At 40.5% G+C, this 23210-nt stretch overlaps 1 long non-coding RNA gene across 1 annotated transcript; it reads left to right on the top strand.

The window, feature by feature from the left end:
* The first annotated feature begins 1497 nt into the window (after positions 1-1497).
* LOC133736169 (uncharacterized) lies at positions 1498-4388 on the top strand. The gene is made up of 4 exons (XR_009859445.1): positions 1498-2235; positions 2315-2384; positions 3129-3210; positions 3892-4388. It is a non-coding gene; the product is annotated as an uncharacterized LOC133736169 (long non-coding RNA).
* Positions 4389-23210: the final 18822 nt, after the last annotated feature.

Genomic DNA, 23210 nt, shown 5'->3' on the forward strand with positions numbered 1-23210 from the left:
GAGTTCGGGGACTTGTAGGGGCTCCGTGCCGCCCAGTTACTTATGCTTGTTGACTTCATGATTATAACTCCCCAACCAAGAAGCTCCGAACTCGGGGACTTCGGGGACTTGTACATACCGTTTTTGAAGTTATCATGGAGAGTTTTAAGGGATTTACAATATTCAGGAAGGTTGAAAACAAGTCCAGATACATTCCTTGAGCTTCACACTCCATCCTTGGCCGAAATTAAGGAGATAAATCAGAAAATAATCATGCAATTAATGCAAAAATAATCTCCCTAGAATCAAGGTGGTAATTTGAAGGCTTCTTATTGGTTGGATGACACAGGAAGGATGATGTGGAATTATCTGATTGGTTAATGCTGTGTGGATTAATCAGATAAATCCTAGAAAATAAAAAGAAGAATTTTGAAGACTTAGAGACTAAGTTGCCATCCTCCTATAAATAGGAGCATCATTGGGATGTTTCATTCACCACACCACTTCTCCCATAATTCTAAACATCAGAAAAATTCTCTCCATTCTCTAGTCTTCAGAAGCTCTGTAATTCAAAATCAATTAAGCAATCTCACATAAGCAACACATAGAAATCACAAATTTATTTCAAAACATATAAACGGGCTTTAAACTTTGTCATTAACATCATGTTAACTAGAATTCATAACTCTATGAATCAAACAAAGGAAAACAAAAGAAAGTATGAAATATACCGTGAAAGATGAATGACAAAGGCTTGACGAAGAACTTGAAGATCCTTGAAAGCAAGCAATCTTCTAAGGACGACACAAGGGTGGATGGTGGCTAGGATCTTGATGTATTGCATGACTTCTTCTCCTCCTTGGTTGAGACGCAGAGCTTCTAAAGACTAGAGAATGGAGAGAATTTTTGGTGTTTAGAATTGTGGGAGGAGTGGTGTGTGAATTCCCAATGATGCTCCTATTTATAGGAGGATGGCAACTTGGTTTCCAAGCCTTCAAGATTGATCCACACAGCATTAGCCAATCAGATAACTCCATATCATCATTCCTATGTCATTCAACTAATAAGAAGCCTTCAAATTAGCACCTTGATTCTAGGGAGATTATTTTTGCATTAATTACATGGTTATTTTCTGATTTATCTCCTCAATTTTGGTCAAGGATGGAGTGTAGATGTGAGCCCCCGAAAATTTTGTTTAATTTTTAGAATGTAATTCTTCGCCAATAAGATTTTTGCAAGGTGATTTAAGTGAAGAAATCGATTTTGGAAATTGTTTTGGTGTCGAGACCACCTACTGGGCCGACAATTTAAGTTTGGGCCTAGGACGAAGTCGAGAAATAATTTAGGAAGTTCTCGATGAAAAACGAAGAAAAGAAAGATTACGAGCCCAAAAACGGAAAGCAGTAAGCTAGGAGAGTTCCGTAATTTGTCTTAAGGGTGAAACCGTCATTCCACACTCATGGGTATAAATAGGAAAAGTGGAAAACCCTAACATCTAAACTCTCATTTTCTCCCTCACTCTCGGCCGCACTCTCTCTCTCCCCGACCTCACTCTCTCATTCTCACCTTCTCCCTCTGCCAGCGCCGGAAACTCCATCTCCGGCCACCAGCTCTTGTTACCGCCACCACCAATCGACGCCGCACCCAAAACCGACCCAAGCCCGAGTCTCACCGTCGACATGCATCGCCTCCAGCCTCCGCACGGGTTCCTCGAAGCAGCGACGCCACTGCTCCTTGTCCTCCTCTGATTTCCGGTCATCACCTCGCCACAACGACGCCGCCGCCTGACTCAGCAAGCAACGAGGAGCAAAACCCAGAAGTTCCGCCACCCACCGAAGCCAGGAAACGCTGTGCTAGCTCGCCGGAACTCGAGGTTCTGCATGTCTCCATTCTCCGATCTCCAGTCCGAAACGAGCCCAACCACCACCATACATGGAGTCAGCATCTCTCCCCTTGACCAAAACCCGATAACCCCGACCTCTAACTCTGACCAGAGCCTCCGCACGCACTACACGCGCCGGCGGCAGCACGTGAGCCACTGCAGCTCCGCCGCTCGTGTTGCCATACCCCCAGGTCGTCACGATTGGGTAATTTCGTCACACCTCCCTATACTTGAATCCTGTAGTTTGATTTGGACAGAAAACCCTAACTCTATCGTTTGAATTCCGGATTGTGTGAGGTTATGGATTTCTGCAGTTTTGAGAGTTTTGGAAACGAGGAAGCCACTGCGTCAGTTTTGATTACGACTGAAAGAGGGTAAGGAGTGCTCACAAGTTATGTTTTGAATACAAGTATTGGTGAAGAGATGGATTGTTAATTTTGTTATGCTCGTTAGGTGTTGAAACTGTTGTCGATGGTGGATTGCAGCAGCAACGACTTGATTCCCAATTTGGAAAAGAAGAATGGTAAGGGTCTGGGTATTTGGATATGATTTTGCTGTATATTGTGTGTACTCGGTGAAGTCATGGTTTTGTGAAATATTAGAAACGAAAGTGGTACTTGTTGTTTGAGTTATGTTGGAAACTTGGAATGAATTGGCTTATTGAATAGAGGAGAATTGTCTTGAGAATTAAAAGGATGAATTTTTATCAACGTCGAAATGTAAAATAAGAATGGACCGGTTTTGGATAAGTGAATTAATAGTCCGTGAATAGAAATATTCCAAACCTACCATATCCTGGAATTATCGTATAATGAAATTATTCGGGAATGGTGGTTGCTATTTAATTACTTAGGGTTTAAACGCTAAATAAAATGAGGTCAAACCGGTTGACCGAAATTTTAATATGGGAAGAAGTGTGACCACCATATCCCGAATGAGCTTATTATGTTAAATGAATTGTTCGGGAATGGAAATTGCCATTTGTTTTCTTAAGGTAAAAAGGGTAAAGAAATGAAGGTGAAAGTGCTAAGTATAATCACCATATCCTAAATGATTCAAATGCTATATCATTTGGATTTGGATTGTTTGGGAATGGATAATAGAATTTATCAACTAAAGGAGAATTCTATAAACACAAGTTCTAGATCATTGTTCGATTAAAGGATAATCCGATGGATTATAAGGAAATTAAGTAAATGTTTTGGTTGCTCGGTTAGTTGAGTTATAATGAAGTCAAGTTACTTATTGGTTTAATTTTATTATAAAGGACCGAGCGTGTGCACTTGGATTTGGATAAAGGATCGAAAGTCGGGAACGAACCCGAATGCGGGCAAGCACTCCAATTCCAGGTAGGGTGAGCTGTCCCTTCCTTGTTAGAGGTTTTCAGTATATGTGGAATGCTATACTATGATAGTATGTTGCCTGCAAGAACGTTTTTGGTTGTTCATCAGTCGATGCCTCGTGATACATGTGTTTTCAGAGCTGATAATTGTTGATTGCGAAAACCGAGGCTAGACTTGCATGTTGAGATACTGTACCCTTTGTATGTTTGTGACCTGAAAGTGAATGGGACCTAGACGCGTTGATTCCTAGGGATCCCACGGTGTCGATAACCGTGAACCTCCGGAGGGGGCTGTGCTCCTATGTTTGTCGGGGAAAGGTAAGTACAGACAGTGAACCAGTCATAGGAGACTCAGAGCCAGGAAATGGACACTTTCGCTACTTGTAGTCACAAGGACTACAAAGTAGTTGGCTGGTTCTCTTACTCAGGACGAACCAGATCGGTCACTGATTTATTTTACTTTAGCCGGCAGGTAAGTATCTCGGAGCTCCAAATTGTGTGAAGCATACTGCATATGCTTTTTGAAAGAAAACAAATGTTTGTGGTTGCCTCTTTACTTAAAGTATTTTTCGATAATCGTGCACAATATTATGTAGTAAATATTTTCAAGTATATTATTTTTCAAACCTAGCATGGTTGGGTCGGCCCCTATTGGGCATGCGAGGACGAAAGCTCACCCCTACTATAGTGTGCAGGTTTCGAGCATGTGGTCGGGAAGCGTACAGGGGAGGCACATGGCACGGCTTGGCGCATTTCTCTTTAGTTTTATCAAAAGAAGGTTTTGGTCCTTAATCGGATTTTGTAGTAGCTTGTTTATTTACTTTTTATTTATTTCCTACTCGTTTACAAAAATTCCGGGAGACCCGTAACCCTGGGGCGCGTCTCCCATACTTGTCGTTACTTAGAGATGTGTTTTATTTTCCAAATTGGGCTCCGATCGCAAGCCCAAAACTCTTAGCCCATTTCGAATTCCGCTTTTGAAAATGTGTTGTTAGGTTGCTAGAATGATTTGTCCAAGAAAGTGTTTTGTAAACCAACAACCTAAACTCAAAAGGCCTTGCGGTTTCGGGTTGATGAGCTATCGAGATGCCATTCGTGACATGTCGATTCCTCATTGGCTCGGAGTCGCGGCGCTGTGGGACCCCCTCCCGGTCACTACAGTAAAGTGGTATCAGAGCTCTAGGTTCCGAAATACTTTCGAAATCGTTTTTGCAAAACTAGCAATCATTCTCATATTTTTTCAAGTGTCGAATTTAGTTGGGCAAAACGCTCGAATTTCTTGGACATTTTAAAGTATGTTGGTAAAAAAAAAAAAAAAAAAATGTTTTCGACGTCCTTCCTTTATTTTATTCTTCCCGGAGGATACCCTATTGCCTTATTTCGCTTGCAAATATTTTTCATTAAAGCTACTTCCGAGTCGTTAAAAGAATTTCCAATGGATTTAAAAGTAATGATACATTTGAGGTTCCTTGAAAAAGAATTTTGTTTGTTTCCTTATGGTGCTTTAAAGTTTGGTTTAAATTTTAAAATTGCCAATGCCGTCATGATGCCACTCGACCACAAACGCTCCAAAGGTAGTAAGTATGGAAAATTGGATAAAGTGTTGGGTAAATTATTAGGGGATTGAGCATTAAGGAGTTAACGAGGTTATATTGGGTGAGTTGATACTCGGAGAAGTAAGTTCGAGATGAAGTTGAACGGAATATTTGTGTACCCCCATGCTAGTGTTATAGAGTAAATTTTATTGATGGATTAAAGTTGTTGTACTACATATATTGTTGCACGTATTGAAAAATATAGAGTGTTGTGTGGAGCAAAGTGAAAAATTGAGTAAAAAGTGAGATAATGACCCCTATATAGTCATTTGGATCAGTGGTGTTCATATTTTCACTCGATTTCCTCTTCTTCCTTCCGAGCGATGGCCCGACTGCAGCGGTTCCCCATCGATGCTCTACGAAAGAAGGTGTGATTTTCGAGTAAGGTAGACACCACTCAAGTGTTTCCCAAGTGTTGGATTGATAGGGAAACTTGTAAGGGCAACACAAACATGAAATTGATTATTGCTTGAGCTTGGCATCTCCCCAATCTTGTTGTTAATTGGTGAAACGATATGAAGCTTTGTTGCTTCGGGAGAATCTAATGTTGTATTGTTGTGCTGACAAGATTACTTTGTGGGGAAGCACAAGAAATTGAGGAAAGACCAGTGGAGTCACATAAACTATTCTTGAGTTGCCATTGGTCTGCATAGAGTTGAGAAATTATGTTCCCTATAATCAGAGAAATTGTTGGGAAAATAAATGATTGCGGAACCAGCAACGTACTTGGAAATGTTAGTATGCTTTGAGTTCATAAGGTCACGACCTTATACTGGTATTTAGTAGGATCACTAGCAACGTTTCTAAGAGTGGTCAAGAAAAGATCCTTAAAGTATTATAACTTTAGCAGCCAGTTTTCTTTACTTCAAGGAGTCTTTGATTGCTTTGAAGTCAATAACGCCACGAATTTCAGAAAGTAGAAAAGTTGGTGGCACACTCTTAAAAGGCAACTTTGGTTACGTGGTTAGAATGAAGTTGAAATGGTGACGTCAAGGCGTAATTGAAAAGTTCAAAAATCTAGGTGACAAATTGCGCATTTACCTCACGTGTTTGCTTTTGAGACAATGAATTCGTAACATTTCTTCCACACCAGGAGTTTACATTAACTATTTTACATTCTTGCCTCTTAGTACAAAAGTTGATTTTCGTCTCTTGCATTACTCAAAATGTTTTCCTCATAAGTCAAGAGACTACACCTTAGACAATCGCATTTTCCTTACTAAAGTGTTCTATTTTACAAAGCTCGAACATTTTGGGTTCTTCAAAAAAAAAAAAAAAAAAAAAAAAAAAAAAAAATTGCAGCCTAGAATTTGAAAACAAACTCAAACTATTTTCCTGTTCCAGTGAAAAGCCTTTGAAATTATTTCCTTACCTACCAAAAGGTTCTTGTCAACAAATCTTGTTCGAAAAGTACAAAAGTTGAAAATTTCCCTAATCTGTTTTTAAGCAAAAAAAAAAAATAATTGAAATTCCGAGAATTTTACTATTTTGTCTCTACAACTACTCAAAATGTAGTTTTATCCGACCTCTACTACTTTTAAAGTTCTGACAATTTGACGACGGTTTCAGTCAACATTTCTAGATTTGGATCTAGGGATTTGGTTGAAATTGCATATCCAAAATTTTAGTCGTCAACTCATTCGAAATTATTTTCCAACTTCTTGGAAACTTGAAATGTTAATCTTGTTGTGGTTTTCTTTTATCCTTGGTTATCCCTTCTATGTAAAACTGGTGGTTGGAAGAATGTTAGTTCACCTTCGAATTTACTCAGGACACCCACTTTGAAAGTAAAGGACTACTTTAGAGGAAAATATATAGAAATTACTTTTTCTTGTTGTCGGACGAGGACACAAGAAAATAAAGTGCTTGTAACCGATTCAACTGTTTTGGCTTGACCAAAAATTGAAGGAGCGCTTATGACTTGGTTTCTGAGTATTGACATCAAACGAGTTCGTATGATGAAAATGATAGTTCAAGGTCGAGACCGTTAATGGAAATGCTACGAACTTTACAAATCTCGAGGAGTCAACTTCGATTGGTGATCCTCGAATTTCGTTGAAACTTAGCGAAAAGTATTGTTGCAACTTGATGCCTTGAGCATTGGACGGTTTGTTTGGTCAATGCCAAGCGACCTATTGATTGGTGTCTCATGACGTGTTGTAGGTACTTAGGTGTTGCGATTTCACAATGTGACATCGAATTTACTGAATCGTTTGCTTGGTTTCGACGTCATATGTACAAGCTGCCACAATTGTTTGTTCATGGAGTAAACAGTATCCGCTAAGCTACGTATAAGTGTGCATGAGGTATGACAACCAAGATCGTTGATAACTACGAGGCGGACGACAGTGATGACATCGTTGACGTGTCATTCGTAGTGACGCTTTACGAAACTTATTTAGGTTGACCAATGGAGAAAGCTCGGTTTCTCTCCTTGGTTGCCACTTATATTTAAGGCTCAAATTCCCGAGTAATTTTATACTCTCGTTAAATGGGAATTGAGCGTAGACGTCAATTTGTTTTCAGTGATTTTGAAAAGTAAGCTATTATTGCATGGTTGCAACGAAGTTACTATTTAGCAAGTTGCTAATCGAAAAGAAGCATGATTCACGGAATAAAGTGTATCCTATGGAACGTATGATAGGAACACTTACTGAATTGATAAAGATAGCTCCGGAATGGGGATATGAAATTAATGGAAGCACGAATTGTGAAAGTTTTACGAATGTCATTGTGTTGTGTAAGATAATGTGTGACGGGGCATTCCACGCGAATTGTTTACAAGTAATGCTTGAGGATTCTTACACTAAAATGTTGGTCATTTAGTTGTGGAAATGAGGTCGACGAGTGGATTTGCCACTGCTTTGCAGTATGTGGTTATTGAGATTAGTGGTTGACTAAGTGTTAGTCCCCGATTTGTTATAAGACTCTTTGAATTATTCGGAAAGGCTAAAATTATAATGTCTTTGTATATGGCATTGAGCTCAGAGGAGTTGGATGAGACAATGAAATCAAATGTTTGCACATACACACACAATGTGATAGAGGAAAAGTGCAATTTGCGAAAAAACAAATGGTTATAGAGTTTGATGAGGTCGTCCCCATAAGTGGAGTAAGATGTACCATGTGAATGGTAAAGGTTCAAAAAGTATCAGAGGAAGGTAAAACAATGTCTTGTGCAAACTCGAGCCCGAGGTGAAAAGAAGTAACCTCTCTTATTCATGTATTGGGCAAATTTCGAGGACGAAATTTATTTTAAGGGGGGTAGAGTGTGAGCCCCCGAAAATTTTGTTTAATTTTTAGAATGTAATTCTTCGCCAATAAGATTTTCGCAAGGTGATTTAAGTGAAGAAATCGATTTTGGAAATTGTTTTGGTGTCGAGACCACCTACTGGGCCGACAATTTAAGTTTGGGCCTAGGACGAAGTCGAGAAATAATTTAGGAAGTTCTCGATGAAAAACGAAGAAAAGAAAGATTACGAGCCCAAAAACGGAAAGCAGTAAGCTAGGAGAGTTCCGTAATTTGTCTTAAGGGTGAAACCGTCATTCCACACTCATGGGTATAAATAGGAAAAGTGGAAAACCCTAACATCTAAACTCTCATTTTCTCCCTCACTCTCGGCCGCACTCTCTCTCTCCCCGACCTCACTCTCTCATTCTCACCTTCTCCCTCTGCCAGCGCCGGAAACTCCATCTCCGGCCACCAGCTCTTGTTACCGCCACCACCAATCGACGCCGCACCCAAAACCGACCCAAGCCCGAGTCTCACCGTCGACATGCATCGCCTCCAGCCTCCGCACGGGTTCCTCGAAGCAGCGACGCCACTGCTCCTTGTCCTCCTCTGATTTCCGGTCATCACCTCGCCACAACGACGCCGCCGCCTGACTCAGCAAGCAACGAGGAGCAAAACCCAGAAGTTCCGCCACCCACCGAAGCCAGGAAACGCTGTGCTAGCTCGCCGGAACTCGAGGTTCTGCATGTCTCCATTCTCCGATCTCCAGTCCGAAACGAGCCCAACCACCACCATACATGGAGTCAGCATCTCTCCCCTTGACCAAAACCCGATAACCCCGACCTCTAACTCTGACCAGAGCCTCCGCACGCACTACACGCGCCGGCGGCAGCACGTGAGCCACTGCAGCTCCGCCGCTCGTGTTGCCATACCCCCAGGTCGTCACGATTGGGTAATTTCGTCACACCTCCCTATACTTGAATCCTGTAGTTTGATTTGGACAGAAAACCCTAACTCTATCGTTTGAATTCCGGATTGTGTGAGGTTATGGATTTCTGCAGTTTTGAGAGTTTTGGAAACGAGGAAGCCACTGCGTCAGTTTTGATTACGACTGAAAGAGGGTAAGGAGTGCTCACAAGTTATGTTTTGAATACAAGTATTGGTGAAGAGATGGATTGTTAATTTTGTTATGCTCGTTAGGTGTTGAAACTGTTGTCGATGGTGGATTGCAGCAGCAACGACTTGATTCCCAATTTGGAAAAGAAGAATGGTAAGGGTCTGGGTATTTGGATATGATTTTGCTGTATATTGTGTGTACTCGGTGAAGTCATGGTTATGTGAAATATTAGAAACGAAAGTGGTACTTGTTGTTTGAGTTATGTTGGAAACTTGGAATGAATTGGCTTATTGAATAGAGGAGAATTGTCTTGAGAATTAAAAGGATGAATTTTTATCAACGTCGAAATGTAAAATAAGAATGGACCGGTTTTGGATAAGTGAATTAATAGTCCGTGAATAGAAATATTCCAAACCTACCATATCCTGGAATTATCGTATAATGAAATTATTCGGGAATGGTGGTTGCTATTTAATTACTTAGGGTTTAAACGCTAAATAAAATGAGGTCAAACCGGTTGACCGAAATTTTAATATGGGAAGAAGTGTGACCACCATATCCCGAATGAGCTTATTATGTTAAATGAATTGTTCGGGAATGGAAATTGCCATTTGTTTTCTTAAGGTAAAAAGGGTAAAGAAATGAAGGTGAAAGTGCTAAGTATAATCACCATATCCTAAATGATTCAAATGCTATATCATTTGGATTTGGATTGTTTGGGAATGGATAATAGAATTTATCAACTAAAGGAGAATTCTATAAACACAAGTTCTAGATCATTGTTCGATTAAAGGATAATCCGATGGATTATAAGGAAATTAAGTAAATGTTTTGGTTGCTCGGTTAGTTGAGTTATAATGAAGTCAAGTTACTTATTGGTTTAATTTTATTATAAAGGACCGAGCGTGTGCACTTGGATTTGGATAAAGGATCGAAAGTCGGGAACGAACCCGAATGCGGGCAAGCACTCCAATTCCAGGTAGGGTGAGCTGTCCCTTCCTTGTTAGAGGTTTTCAGTATATGTGGAATGCTATACTATGATAGTATGTTGCCTGCAAGAACGTTTTTGGTTGTTCATCAGTCGATGCCTCGTGATACATGTGTTTTCAGAGCTGATAATTGTTGATTGCGAAAACCGAGGCTAGACTTGCATGTTGAGATACTGTACCCTTTGTATGTTTGTGACCTGAAAGTGAATGGGACCTAGACGCGTTGATTCCTAGGGATCCCACGGTGTCGATAACCGTGAACCTCCGGAGGGGGCTGTGCTCCTATGTTTGTCGGGGAAAGGTAAGTACAGACAGTGAACCAGTCATAGGAGACTCAGAGCCAGGAAATGGACACTTTCGCTACTTGTAGTCACAAGGACTACAAAGTAGTTGGCTGGTTCTCTTACTCAGGACGAACCAGATCGGTCACTGATTTATTTTACTTTAGCCGGCAGGTAAGTATCTCGGAGCTCCAAATTGTGTGAAGCATACTGCATATGCTTTTTGAAAGAAAACAAATGTTTGTGGTTGCCTCTTTACTTAAAGTATTTTTCGATAATCGTGCACAATATTATGTAGTAAATATTTTCAAGTATATTATTTTTCAAACCTAGCATGGTTGGGTCGGCCCCTATTGGGCATGCGAGGACGAAAGCTCACCCCTACTATAGTGTGCAGGTTTCGAGCATGTGGTCGGGAAGCGTACAGGGGAGGCACATGGCACGGCTTGGCGCATTTCTCTTTAGTTTTATCAAAAGAAGGTTTTGGTCCTTAATCGGATTTTGTAGTAGCTTGTTTATTTACTTTTTATTTATTTCCTACTCGTTTACAAAAATTCCGGGAGACCCGTAACCCTGGGGCGCGTCTCCCATACTTGTCGTTACTTAGAGATGTGTTTTATTTTCCAAATTGGGCTCCGATCGCAAGCCCAAAACTCTTAGCCCATTTCGAATTCCGCTTTTGAAAATGTGTTGTTAGGTTGCTAGAATGATTTGTCCAAGAAAGTGTTTTGTAAACCAACAACCTAAACTCAAAAGGCCTTGCGGTTTCGGGTTGATGAGCTATCGAGATGCCATTCGTGACATGTCGATTCCTCATTGGCTCGGAGTCGCGGCGCTGTGGGACCCCCTCCCGGTCACTACAGTAGATCTCAAGGAATGTATCTGGACCTGTTTTCAACCTTCCTGAATATTGTAAATCCCTTAAAACTCTCCGTGATTACTTCAAAAACGTCACTTTCCAGAATCCCTTGAATATCTCACGGCAAAAACACTTATTTCACTTAGAATTCCTTCCTTTTGCATCCAAGAAACCCTAGTATACTTAGGTCTCTTTATTTGCCGCAATATCCCAAGTTTTCTAGAACATTCTTGAGCTATCTTGAAGTCACATGGTCTCCTAGTGCTCTGAGGTTTCCTAGCCCTATCAGGACTCCTCATGTCTTTAGGACTCCTAGTCAAACAAGGACTCTTCATATGAAATGTTCTTGAACCTTCTAGAATCTTCTTTTGCTTTCCTAGTTCAACTGGGATTCCTTGTGTCATTAGGATTCCTACTTTGACTGGGTTTCCTAGTCCGACTAGGAAAACTTCATTTCTTCATTTCAGTTTATTTTTGCATCCTTGTGTCTTGCCTTTGTCATCTCCAACGTCTCACATCCTTCTCATGTGTCTTTAAGCTCATTTCCTTGTCATTTTCTCCGATGTACCTAGAAAATATAAAGTAAATTAAAAATGATTAAGTAAAGGAAATAACTAAGCAAAATATGGGGAATTGGCTATTAAAACATCGCATTAAAATGCTACTATCAAGTTCTCAAGTGGTAAAATGAGTCCTTAAAATGGTAAAACGAGTCCTCAAAGTGGTAAAAATAGTTTATGTATGAGAAATATTAACATACCATAGCCTTACCCATAACAAAGATCTTACCTTGTCCCAATATGTTTGGTAAAATAAGGCTGCGAGGTCATCAGGCCCTGAGGCTTTTAAGGCACCAATATTCTGAATAGCTGTATGAATTTCCTCTTCTGAAACCGCAGCCAGAAATGTGTGATTATCATCTTCTGTAATCACAGGACTAACAGTAGACAAAAAGGATAAGGTAGTAAAATAAGGATGGGAGGTCATTAGGCCCTGAGCTTTTAAGGCACCAATATTCTGAATAGTTGTATGAATTTCCTCTTCCGAAACTGTAGCCAGAAGTCTGTGATTATCTTATTCTGTAATCACAGGACTAATAGTAGACAAAAAGGATAAGGTAGTACCCATAGACGGATGTATTGTGGCTGTAAATCTTTGTTTAAAAGCTCTCACTAAATTATGGGCTATCTGATCTTGATCTGTAATCTAGACACCACAGTCATCCGTAAGTTTCAGAATCTGATTTTTCTTTTGTAAAATGGTGGCTTGAGTTTAAAAAAAATTGTTATTCTTATCGCTTAGCTGTAACCATCTAGTTTTGGCATGTTGAGCTCAGAAAACTTCTTCATATTTAAAGAGCCGTTCAAGGGTTGAATTTAAAGAAAGTTCTTGATGAATGAGCTAAGGAGAATAATGCATAGAAGATTGGATATTTTGAAGTTGTGAATGCAGGTTCTTCATTTTTTTTATGTAAGTTTTCATAGACTGTGAAATTCCAGTTCCTTGCAAGAGCTTGGAAAGCATTAACTTTAGCCACAAAACTCTCTATAGCATTATCATATGTATGGTTTTTTCAAGCCTTGTCTACGACTGAGTTAAACTCCCAATGATTTAGCCATATAGCTTCTAGTTTGAAAGTTTTTCTTTTCCTATTAGTACTAGGATTAAAAGATAAATAAATAAGCCCATGGTCTAAACCAATGATAGGTAAATTATGAAGATTGACATAAGGAAACAACTTGAGAGCAGCACTATTTGCTACAACTCTGTCCAAACATTCTGAAATTTTATGATCATGCTTTTGTTTGTTGGTTTCCACATAAATATTATATTTTAATATGTTGTTTGACCTTTTTGACAGAAAGGAAAAAAGAAATGGTTGAACAGTTTTGGCCCATTTTTACTCTTACTCCTATATATTTTCTTTTTTAATTGTGAGTTCAGGTCATCTTTGTTATATAAGCTTTGCAGCCATAATCTAAAAACATTAGATAAATTTTGAAATGTGTTTTAGAGAAACTGAAATTGAGAGGAAATCACTGTGCATTCTCATTGATAATAGGGGCCTCTTTATATAGAGGATTACAATACATAGAGTCTGAATCATACAAGAAAAGATAATCTCTAGATTCTTCTAATTAAACCCTATTACCACTAGGTCAAGTAACCTAGAGTTTGGGCCAAACACAAATTAGGGTTTTACTTGTCACGCCCCGGATTTTGAATGATAAATTCAAATCCGAAACCTGAATAATTACAATTACAAAAAAACCAAATCTCGAAACTTCGAGTTCATTATTACAATTCACTCTCACAATATATTATAAAGCTCAAATGAGCATAACACACCTCACAACTTACAATTGTTGTAAAACTCTAACAATTGCTCTAACCGCACGATCACCGTCCTGGTTCTCCTGTCCTGTAGGATTACCCGCTACACAATTTGAATAGTGTACCGGGAGTTGCAACAACACAAAACCCGGTAAGCTTTTTACAGCCAGTATGAGTAAACAAGAAAGAACTGTTGATTTATTAGATTTCAAGACTACCACAAACCCACGTTACTTTCTCACTCTCATATATATATATAGACACTTATGAGTTACTCTCAATTTAGCTCATAAGATCACTCACTCTCATATATATATGTAGACACTTATGAGTTACTCTCAATTTAGCTCATAAGATCCCTCACTCTCATATATATATATAGACACTTATGAGTTACTCTCAAATTCGCTCATAAGATTTCCCAACATTTGGTAGACAGACTCATATATATATATAGACCCTTATGAGTTACTCTCAATTTCCCTCATAAGGTTACCATATATATATTGACACTTATGAGTTACTCTCAATTTCACTCATAAGGTCACTCCACATTTGGCAGACAGACTAGAGCTCTAACTGAACGTAACCACTCGTCCGGCCACAGACGTGATTACGATTTAATACTATTAATAACCACCAGCCCGGTACGAGAGCGTGATTCACTAATAGATGCCATGGTCACCTCGTGACCTAGTGATCTCCACAGATCACAACAATTTATTGTTCCTCAACAATAAAACTCAACACCTCTCACAATATATTGTTTCTCAACAATAAACTCAATATCTCTCACAATATATTGTTTCTCAACAATAACTCAACACAACTCCAACAATACATATTATTTCACGTAATAATATATATACAGACATTCACACAGGAATGTCTAGTAACACCAACAATAGTTCATATGATTGCAACAAAATAAAGCAATTAATTGTATTGGGTTCGTAATATGAACCACGTGAGGTTTACTCACCTCGATAATCCCGCTGCGTCTTCAATTCAGCTCAAAATACGATCCACAATCGTCCACCAACTCAAACCGTCAATCACCTAGTCCAATAATGATCTTGACTTAGCCAACAACTCAAATATGTAATTAAACGACGATCCAACGCTCAGATTCAAATTAAACGATGATCCAACGGTCGGATCTGAATTTAATGATGATCCAACGGTCGGATCCTCACGGATCGCCTTTAGGATCATCCTCCAAAATTATCACGAAGATCCAACGGTCAGATCTTCCTGAATCGCCTTTACTAACATCTCCACAAAATTATATGAAAATCCGACGGTCAGATTCTCACGAATCGCCTTCCGAATCACTATTTCTCAATTATACGAAGATCCAACGGTCGGATCTTCGCCCGTGACCTCACAAGGTCACCGGGACAGTCATACGATCAACATATCCAAAATTGAAGCAAAACCGATGGTCAGATCTTCACAGATCGTAAACCGAAGATAAACGTAAAAACGTTAAATAGTAACGTCAAAACGTAAATCCACTATTTATCAACTTTTTCTAACATGACCATGTTATATATCAAAACGCTCGTATGGATGCATAGATCATCGCCTAGATAATGAAAACTCGAAATATGGTCTGATGCGCCGCCACAAGCGGTGGTCAGTGGGCGGTCAACGCGGCGGTCAACGCCGGTCAACCACCTCAGATGGCAAAGTGACCAACTACAAACTGGTTCAAAATGAAAGGGTGGTCGACTTTCATACCTGGAGCTAAGCCTGGTTCGGCCTAGATCGTCCTAGATCAAGCGTTGAAGTTGGATTAATCTCGTGCGTCTGATCAGATTCCAGATTGAATCAGGGACGTCGAAATCTTCAACTTGTGATCTTTCACTCCACACTCCAAATCGTCAAGCAAGGCCTATATGGGGATGATCAGGGGGAGGAGGAGATCACGAAAATGGGAACGATCGGCCCATGCAACGCCGGAAAAGTGGTTTTCCGGCTGGGTCCGTTTTGCACTTGGGTCGGGCTTTGATCTCGGCTTGGAGGCAGCGGCGGGGCGGGGCGAGGCCACAGAGCAGCTATGCTCGGCAAGGCGCGCCGGTCTGGTGCGGGTCCGGTGGCGGTGGCGTCCGGGAAGTGGGCTTTCCGACCGGGTCGGGTCGGTCGCGACCCGTCGGGTCTGAGGGACGCACGAGAGAGAGAACGGAGAGAGCTGGGGGCCAAAACGCAAATTTCCCATTTTTTTGTCCTTAAAGAAAGAATTCGGAAAATTTCTCTATTTATAGAAAATTCCCAAATTTCAAAAATTCATAACATAATCATACGAACTCCGAATAATGCGTTCCACATGTCCACGAACTCGTATCGACGAGCTCTACAACTTTCATGAAGGAAGTTTTCCCAAATTTTGAACGTATAAAAAGTCAACTTTGTTGACCCCCTAAAAACGTTCGTTTTCGAAAATAAAACCGTTCGAACTAATTCCACAACTTCTCCAAGCTTCGTACTCGCTCCTACTATCGTGAAATCATTTCTAAAAAACCATGGAATTTAATTTGGATTTTCCGGGGTATTACAGTCTACCCTCCTTAAAGAAATTTCGTCCCGAAATTTAAGCGTAAGTCAATTCCTCTCGATTAAGGTTGACCTAACTATAGAATCTCCATCTTTTCCAAATCTGTAGTAATCTACAAAGCCACAGCCCTTGTATAAAAATACATTCCTATGGCCACTAAAATCCTTTCATCACAAACGTAAACTCACACAACAACTGCTCAACAACACTCCACATCACATACACAAAATCGTCACATGGATCATCTCATAGATCCTCACATAGATCTTCACATAGATCATCACATAGATCTTCACATAGATCATCACTCTGTACTGGCATACAAGCACAGTAAACACTCCCACAAAGTGTTTCGCTACTCAATTAGCATCACGGTAAATCTCCATAGTAAAACTTAAGCATGCACCACTCTTCACAACCATAGAGATGCATCACTCAAAACAAATCATCCCCAAAAGCACGCCAATAAATTATGTCACCCAATGATGATGACTTGGGCTTGCTCAATCCTTGGGCTAAGCACTAGGGCTGGCCAATTGGGCCTGAAGAAATCGGACCATCCACATTTCGAACCGGCCCAAACCACTTTGGGTTTAACATTTGGGCCTACTATTCGGGCCGAACAATTGGGCTTACCATTTGGGCCTACCATTTGGGCCTACCATTCGGGCTTACTATTTGGGCTTACTATTTGGGCTTACTATTTGGGCTTACTATTTGGGCCTACCAATCGGCCCACCAACTTCCAGCTCGGCTACGGTATGAAATTGTACATACCGTATATACGTATGCATACCGTACAGATCGTATATACGTATGCATACCGTACAACTGTATATTCGTATGCATACCGTACAGACCGTATATACGTATGCATACTGTACAACTGTATATAAGTATACATACCGTACAGACCGTATATACGTATGTATACCGTACATACCGTATATACGTCCGTATATCAAGCATATACGAGATCCAAAAATATTTGTAAGAGGTAAGGTTCGAACTCCCGACCTCAAACACGAAGGTTTTGCTCCCAACCACTGAAGCAAGAGCTGCCTTCATTAATATATGCTCACGTGTTATATTTATTATGTCATAAGCGACATAAATAAAATAACGGGGGAGGCAAGGTTCGAAACCTTAACCTGCTGCACAAGGGCTTTGCCCACCAACCACTGGAGCACAAGCTGTGCTTAATATAATGTGTACAAATGTTTTACTTATTATGTCATAAGCGAACATAATAAAAATAAACGAGAGGCAAGGTTCGAACCTCTGACCTCTTGTACAAGAGCTTTGCTCTTCAACCACTAGAGCACCAGCTGCTCTCGCTGTTGTCCTCACAATTCTTTTATTTATTCTATCAAAAGCAATAGAATAAACACAAACTGTCGGTACACTCCACGTGCCACGACACGTCTCTTCCGTGATTTACGGAAAGTCAAATCTGCTTTCGGCTACAGCTGTCTGCCACAGCGCCTCGAGATTCCCTCGGTCCCCTTACACGCTCAACACGCGCCAACAGCTTTTCCGGTTTTCGGGGCGACTTTAATCCAACGCGTGGATTCAAATTCTGAGATCGTTCATCCAACGGTGGAGATCTGCTCACCTTGTTCTATAAATAGGTGCATTCTGGAGAAAAACTGTTCACTCCAAAAGAAAAGAAATTTTCTTCCGAGCTCAAGTCTTTCTCTCTCAACTCTTCAGCCTTTCTCTTCTCAAATCCTTTCTTCATCAATTTCAATCCTTCTCTTCTGATCTTCTCTCCCATCTAGTTGATTCAATCCCATCTTTCCTCTGAACTTTCAGATCTTCAATATTTTCCTCCAAATCTTCAATCCTTCTTTCTCAGATCTTTTCTTCCATTTGAAGATTCGATCTCATCTTTCCTCTGAGAATCTCAGATCTCCAATCACCAGTTCAACAACTCCAATCCTTCTAACAAAATCTCCCTCAAACACTAAACCATGTATTCCTCGATTTCCACATCCTCTCACCCCATGACCCAAGAGCCACGAACTCTGCAACTAATGGAGCTCCAAACCCCGCAACAAATGGAACCACAACAACAGCAACCAACAGAGGAGGGAGGAAACACCCAAGCAGCTGGAAGTAGTGCCAACATGGATTTCTGGCGAAGCCGTACCAGGTGGATTCCTACTCCAGAACAAATAAGAATCCTCAAGGATCTTTACTATGTCAAGGGATTTAAGTGCCCAACTACAGAGCAGATTCACGAGATCTGTCTCCAGCTGAACCAGTATGGGTATGTTGAGGGTAAGAACATTTACTTTTGGTTCCAGAACGTCAGGGCTCGAGAGAAGCAGATGAATAGGTGTAATCAGGCTGCTCCAGTGCCCATGAGAACTAGTTCTCTTGGTACTGGTAGATCCATTGATCTCAATTTTGGGTCCACTGGTTCTACTGGTGCTGGTGGATCCATCGACATCAATTTTGGGCCAGCTGGTGGATCCATTGACATCAATTTTGGGTCCACTAGTTCTACTGATGATGGTAGATCCATTGATCTCAACTTTGGTTCCACCTATTCTACTGGTAATGAAGGATTTATTTACTTAAATTTTGTTTCGTATTCTTCCTCACACTTCAACACTAATACCAGTACAACTCTTTTGGCACAACAGGAGGACAAACATCCCTGCAACAACGAGGAGGAGATCACCAGGAGGTTCAAACTCTTCCTCTGTTCCCCGTGCACGGCGAGGACGTCTTTGGTAACCTGAAGACTACTTCCGAGGAAGGTAGCGCTTTTGGTTACTATTCTGGTGGCTCAGGCGGTTACCACAGTGGCTCAAACGTTTCTCTTGAGCTCAGCCTCAACCCATCCGGAGCTGCTGATTAGGCTTAGTATAGCGTAGTTCCAATTTCCTTTTTGTAATAATAAATCAATAAGATGGTGTGCATGTTGTTTCTTCTTTTTGTTTAACCAACAACAACACCAAGGATCGAACCTTGGTCACCCAATACAATTTTCAAAACCATAAACAACTCTACTGCACACATCTTTCATAATGATGCAATAAAAACAATCACTCAAAAAGAATCCAACAATCAATTAAGTCGCATCGAGGTCTAGCTAGTATCCTCTGAGTCAAACCAAACACAACAATTTCATCGATAGGATTAGGGATTTATAAAGCTAAACACATCCTGAGTTAGCTAGGAAAAACCCACGTCTTTAGAGTTACTCTTACAACTCTTATAGAATCTCGATAATTTCATCTATCAATTGCTTCAACAAAAACTCACCACAATTCAATCCCTAACATTTAGCGATTCAGAAATCGAATCAAACTCCATATCACATAGTAATTCACTTGAACCACTATGGATACCTAACAAAGTCACTAAAATCAATATCTGAAATTGCGTTTAACTATATCACCTAAAATCAATCACCAAAGGCAAACCCTTGCCTGACTCTAACATGTCCTCCATGCTTCTTCCTGCACCATACATAGGCCTCAAAATTCAATTTCATTCACTTGAACAAAACTATATTCACAAGTCACGGTCAGGTCATCAACCCATGGTGTTCAAATGAATAAATTTCAAATCCAGTTTTCCTTGTGAATCGCAACATATCGTTCCAAAATGATGCAAGCAACATCAACCACGTATATAAGACATATCTCACGAACTCAATTCAAATTCCGAATCACCAAAACTACTACTAATTCCAATTCTACCAACAATCCTGATTCTGAAGGAATTATAGTACTCAACGACAACCCAAAACAATGGTCTCTCATCTCTAACCATCGAGCACAAAATAAAATTCTTGTCTCGCACCTCAAACCCTGCTTAACAACTTACAAGCACAAGGAAGAAGTAACCACAATAATTTCTTCCCTAACCTCAACCCTACTAACAAACTCCACAAGGACATCTCATTACAAAACAAGATATCTATTATTTGACATGTACATCTCATCTAAAAACATATGTACGTCCAACTTAAGAAGACAAACTTTCTATCCATTAATACTCGTATCCACACTAGGTACGTGCATAAGTCCACATCATGCCTTCAACCAACACTTCAACATCCAAAAGAACCTCACTTCCATACAACAATCCTCGTTGACTTAACAGAGTTGAATCAAGAGGTTCCTATTCCTCAAGGATTGTAACTTGCGGCCACTGAACTTATTCCCATACGAACCTACAAGACAACTGTAAGGTTCTAAGTACAACCCCTTCGAATATCCATCACCTAAGGAGTATAGTATGCTTGGCTAATACATGTATAACACTTAAAACACAGTATAAGTCAAATACAATTTCATATTAACCAAGTCAATACTATAGGGAAGGTATTCACGTTCCCTAAACAACCTAGCGGCCTAAACAACTCCCAACACTCACGCATACCCAATGACTTAGCCAATACCGAAGAGCACACGATGGGGATCCGCTGCAGACGGGCCATCACTCGAAAGGTATTGACACATCACCAAATATGCACCTTACGCTCTGATACCAAACTGTCACGCCCCGGATTTTGAATGATAAATTCAAATCCGAAACCTGAATAATTACAATTACAAAAAAACCAAATCTCGAAACTTCGAGTTCATTATTACAATTCACTCTCACAATATATTATAAAGCTCAAATGAGCATAACACACCTCACAACTTACAATTGTTGTAAAACTCTAACAATTGCTCTAACCGCACGATCACCGTCCTGGTTCTCCTGTCCTGTAGGATTACCCGCTACACAATTTGAATAGTGTACCGGGAGTTGCAACAACACAAAACCCGGTAAGCTTTTTACAGCCAGTATGAGTAAACAAGAAAGAACTGTTGATTTATTAGATTTCAAGACTACCACAAACCCACGTTACTTTCTCACTCTCATATATATATATAGACACTTATGAGTTACTCTCAATTTAGCTCATAAGATCACTCACTCTCATATATATATGTAGACACTTATGAGTTACTCTCAATTTAGCTCATAAGATCCCTCACTCTCATATATATATATAGACACTTATGAGTTACTCTCAAATTCGCTCATAAGATTTCCCAACATTTGGTAGACAGACTCATATATATATATAGACCCTTATGAGTTACTCTCAATTTCCCTCATAAGGTTACCATATATATATTGACACTTATGAGTTACTCTCAATTTCACTCATAAGGTCACTCCACATTTGGCAGACAGACTAGAGCTCTAACTGAACGTAACCACTCGTCCGGCCACAGACGTGATTACGATTTAATACTATTAATAACCACCAGCCCGGTACGAGAGCGTGATTCACTAATAGATGCCATGGTCACCTCGTGACCTAGTGATCTCCACAGATCACAACAATTTATTGTTCCTCAACAATAAAACTCAACACCTCTCACAATATATTGTTTCTCAACAATAAACTCAATATCTCTCACAATATATTGTTTCTCAACAATAACTCAACACAACTCCAACAATACATATTATTTCACGTAATAATATATATACAGACATTCACACAGGAATGTCTAGTAACACCAACAATAGTTCATATGATTGCAACAAAATAAAGCAATTAATTGTATTGGGTTCGTAATATGAACCACGTGAGGTTTACTCACCTCGATAATCCCGCTGCGTCTTCAATTCAGCTCAAAATACGATCCACAATCGTCCACCAACTCAAACCGTCAATCACCTAGTCCAATAATGATCTTGACTTAGCCAACAACTCAAATATGTAATTAAACGACGATCCAACGCTCAGATTCAAATTAAACGATGATCCAACGGTCGGATCTGAATTTAATGATGATCCAACGGTCGGATCCTCACGGATCGCCTTTAGGATCATCCTCCAAAATTATCACGAAGATCCAACGGTCAGATCTTCCTGAATCGCCTTTACTAACATCTCCACAAAATTATATGAAAATCCGACGGTCAGATTCTCACGAATCGCCTTCCGAATCACTATTTCTCAATTATACGAAGATCCAACGGTCGGATCTTCGCCCGTGACCTCACAAGGTCACCGGGACAGTCATACGATCAACATATCCAAAATTGAAGCAAAACCGATGGTCAGATCTTCACAGATCGTAAACCGAAGATAAACGTAAAAACGTTAAATAGTAACGTCAAAACGTAAATCCACTATTTATCAACTTTTTCTAACATGACCATGTTATATATCAAAACGCTCGTATGGATGCATAGATCATCGCCTAGATAATGAAAACTCGAAATATGGTCTGATGCGCCGCCACAAGCGGTGGTCAGTGGGCGGTCAACGCGGCGGTCAACGCCGGTCAACCACCTCAGATGGCAAAGTGACCAACTACAAACTGGTTCAAAATGAAAGGGTGGTCGACTTTCATACCTGGAGCTAAGCCTGGTTCGGCCTAGATCGTCCTAGATCAAGCGTTGAAGTTGGATTAATCTCGTGCGTCTGATCAGATTCCAGATTGAATCAGGGACGTCGAAATCTTCAACTTGTGATCTTTCACTCCACACTCCAAATCGTCAAGCAAGGCCTATATGGGGATGATCAGGGGGAGGAGGAGATCACGAAAATGGGAACGATCGGCCCATGCAACGCCGGAAAAGTGGTTTTCCGGCTGGGTCCGTTTTGCACTTGGGTCGGGCTTTGATCTCGGCTTGGAGGCAGCGGCGGGGCGGGGCGAGGCCACAGAGCAGCTATGCTCGGCAAGGCGCGCCGGTCTGGTGCGGGTCCGGTGGCGGTGGCGTCCGGGAAGTGGGCTTTCCGACCGGGTCGGGTCGGTCGCGACCCGTCGGGTCTGAGGGACGCACGAGAGAGAGAACGGAGAGAGCTGGGGGCCAAAACGCAAATTTCCCATTTTTTTGTCCTTAAAGAAAGAATTCGGAAAATTTCTCTATTTATAGAAAATTCCCAAATTTCAAAAATTCATAACATAATCATACGAACTCCGAATAATGCGTTCCACATGTCCACGAACTCGTATCGACGAGCTCTACAACTTTCATGAAGGAAGTTTTCCCAAATTTTGAACGTA

Source organism: Rosa rugosa, chromosome 1, assembly GCF_958449725.1.
Source record: "Rosa rugosa chromosome 1, drRosRugo1.1, whole genome shotgun sequence".
Taxonomy (NCBI): Eukaryota; Viridiplantae; Streptophyta; class Magnoliopsida; order Rosales; family Rosaceae; genus Rosa; species Rosa rugosa.